At 34.1% G+C, this 3,706-nt stretch overlaps 1 pseudogene; it reads right to left on the reverse strand.

Moving 5' to 3' along the window:
- Window positions 1-2,368: 2,368 nt before the first annotated feature.
- On the reverse strand, window positions 2,369-3,305 carry LOC101434806 (olfactory receptor 52A1-like; annotated as a pseudogene).
- Between the last annotated feature and the right edge of the window lie 401 nt (window positions 3,306-3,706).

The following is a 3,706-nucleotide window of genomic DNA, read 5'->3' on the forward strand; positions in this document are numbered from 1 at the left end:
TGCTGCTTGTCTTTGCATTAACATTCTTTGTTTTTATTCAATTTTTATTCTTCAGTTTGGAACTTGTCTGGATAATTCGAAGCCTGTAGTTATTGAATAATCTGAACTCATGACTTGATATTTACTAAAGTACTGTTAAATGAAGTTGGCCAAATATTTTTTGGTTTCTCATACACTCTCAAGTAATAACCTATATTCCCACATACTTTCCTTGGACTGTTAAATTTATAAATTGTTAGAAATATTTTAAAATTTCACCTATTATGGACTACTATAGTAAATCATCCAAATAATACTGCTGCCACTGTTTTGGCTTAATAGTTATTAATGGGTTTTAGAAATGGAAATTTGCACTCAATTTCCTGAACTAGCTTAGAGTCTCACCTAGCAAAAAAACAAACAGACACACACACATACACACAAATACCTCTCCATTTTTCTCAATGTGTAGATCTTTATTATAAATATACTGTATTTAATTATCATTATATTATTAGATCTTGAATTTTATCAATGAAACTTAACGGGAAATGTGTTTTCTCTTTAGTATAAGAATAACCTACATCATTTTCTCAAATTTTGCTTTATGGCCAGCAAAGCCTAAATTATTTATTGTTTCATCATTTACAGAAAATTAATGCTGACCCCTAACTAAAAACAATAAGAAATTTTGTTTGTTATTTTAATATCTTTCCTAGTGAAAGTATAGTATCTGAGTAAAAGAACACCATTTTAATGTCCAATTCTATAATTTTCATCACTTAAGTGTATTGATATTTAAATGGTCTCAAAAGATGCTCATGAAAACCTCTAGATTTATAAAATCTTCATCCTAACATAGGTTCTGATGAGGTCCAGTCCACAAATAGAAAAAATTATCCACCAGATACATGCCATGAAGTCCAATATACCTTACATAGAAGGAGAATTTGAGAAATCAAAGCATGGATATCTGCACACATGTGAATATTTTCCATGATCTTTAATAAGAATGACTTTTTTGCAGAAGTTTTCAAAAACAACCCGTTAATCTTAATTTCTCAGGTCATTCATCTTAGGTGAACAACTCCATATCATTGACCACTGATAACCTTGATTTTCTTAAAAGCACATGGTTTATATCTACTGAAAGACTGTGTTGATAAAAGCCTAGAGAAAACAAACACACACACAAGTAACTTTCTCATAGAGAGACATGTTGCATTACCAAATTTTGCCTATCAGTATTAAGTCTTATCAATTTTACACACTCTTCAAGGATATTCTTCATATTTGTATTTTCATTGTTGCCCCAAATTTTACCTTACATTCAAATCATATTGGGGAAAAAAAAGTGCAGGTCCCTTAATCCACATTCTCTAGTTAATTCTCCAAAATCATTACTTCAGCATGGTTGTCATTAGTGTCTTGGGCACTCATAATGTATGCTTCCAGATTCATACTATCTGATTGAAAATTATACAAATAGAACAAAAGCAATTCTCCTGACTACTTCCAGTTACATTCTGATAGTTCATTTTCTTTGCTAATTTCTTATTTCAGTCATATCCTTACTCTTTTCTCCCCTTTTCTGTTTCAGGGATTTAAGTCCACTAGCTCATTAAACATAACCACTGTGAGGAAATTACTACTGTATTACTTTTTCTAGAGAAATATTTACAATACTGTAGGAACTTGAAAACATTTGTTGATTTAATACAAAGTAAATGGTGTAGATATTGAAAAACTACTGATATGGAAATTAAACATATGAGTTGTCATGAACTTTGTTCCTATAGCATCCTGAATGACTCTAGATACAGTTTTAAAATTTTAGAATTTATTATTTCATTTTCATCAGACTCCCAAAGATGATTTGTGTAAGACATAATATCCTCACCCGTACCTGTTGTTATGTCTAGGATCCAGGAACAAAGAGAGGCAAAGTTGTTTTTTTTTTTCTTTTCTTCAGTATCTAGGAACTCTAGAGCAATGACTTTAGATGTTTCTCAACTTTAATGTGAGATAGACATAATTAATGCATATTTTTCGTGGAGGTTTCAAGAGGATGAAACTCAAGCAGGTTCTTAAAAAATATGGAAAAGGAAAATATATATTCCTTTTTTTCTTCTCACCACATTTCTCACTTTCAGTACTCAGGTAGGATATAAAATAATTAAAAAATAACTAACATGGAATACACAGATATATAAACAAGCTACTAGAGTAGGAATTTAAAGAAAAGTTAAGTGAAAATCAAAGAATTCAGGGAATCTGATGTTTATTTTATTTTATTTTATTTTATTTTATTTTATTTTTTGTTTATTTTATTTTGACAGATGGATCTCTTTACAAAGAAGAATGAAAGAATGTATTGAAAATGTGAACTTTACAAATGGAACATTTTGACTACGTGAATGCGGGTCTGCTTGGTCTTTACACCATAGACAAGTGAATTGAGAAATGGAGGGACCAGCAAGTATATGCTAGAAAAGAGGATATGGATATAAGGGGGAATATGAGAACCAAACCTGTGTGTGAAGAAGGAGAAGAAGGCTAGGAGGTAGAACTGCAGGAAGACACAGATGTGAGGTATGCAGGTGTTGAATGCCTTGAACCTAGCTTCTTTTTGGGGCAAACGAAACACTGATAAATATCTGGATATAGGACAAGGTGATGAATATGAGGTCAAACCCTGCTACAGTGAAGGCAACAAACAAGCCATACATCTTGTTGATTCAGACATTTTCTGCAGCTAGTTTCACAATGGCCATTTGCTCACAATAAGAGTGGGAGATGACCGTTGTATGATAAAATTGAAGCCGACATTTTATTAGCACAAGGCATGGGCCTACAAGCATGGCAAGCCTGAGTGTGACCACAGCTCCTATTTGGGTGACCAGCTGGTGGGTGAAGAAGGTGTCATGTTGTAGAGGATAACAGATGGCAACATATTGGTGCAAGGCCATAGCAAGCAGGATGCCGGATTCTATGCCCTGCAATGTGTGTATAAACCACATTTGAAGCAAGCAGGAATCAAAATAGATCTCTGACATCTGGAACCAGAAGATTCCAAGCATTTTGAGCATTATACTGCTATCAAGGGCAATGTCAGTGGCTCCAGGCATGCCTAGGAAAATGTACATGGGCTCATGGAGGCTGCGCTCAGATTTGATAATGAACAGAAGCAAGGGATTTCCAACCAATACAATGAGGTACATGGCACAGAATGGAATCCCAATCCAGCACTGCACAGACTCTAGCCCTGGGATCCCTACTAGTGTCAACACAGTAGGCATGAAGACTGTAATGTTGGAAATGCGCATCGTTCCCTTGGTCCTCCTGTTGCAGCCAAATAATTTTTTCCTGTCAGCACTGAAATTTCTCTTCTACTTCCTATTTTTATTCAAAGTCATACTAGTCAGTATGTCTGATTTTGCTACAACTTTTAGATCATATCATTCTTCTCACTCATATTAATGATGGAAAAAGCAGATCCGTAAGAAACATTTTTGCTTTCAGCGGAGGCATTCACCATCATTGTGCCGTAAGAAAATGTTATTTGCATGGCAGGACATCTGCCTTTTAGCACAGCAAAATCATCTGGGTGTACCACAAACCTGTTAACATAAATGTTAATTTTGTTCCAGACCTGTGACCAAGAAAAATTAGAAGTGTTCATTTTGTTTGGAAATTGCATTTAAACACATTTCGACTTCCTCAAAAT

This window comes from Dasypus novemcinctus, chromosome 10 (assembly GCF_030445035.2).
Source record: "Dasypus novemcinctus isolate mDasNov1 chromosome 10, mDasNov1.1.hap2, whole genome shotgun sequence".
Classification (NCBI taxonomy): domain Eukaryota; kingdom Metazoa; phylum Chordata; class Mammalia; order Cingulata; family Dasypodidae; genus Dasypus; species Dasypus novemcinctus.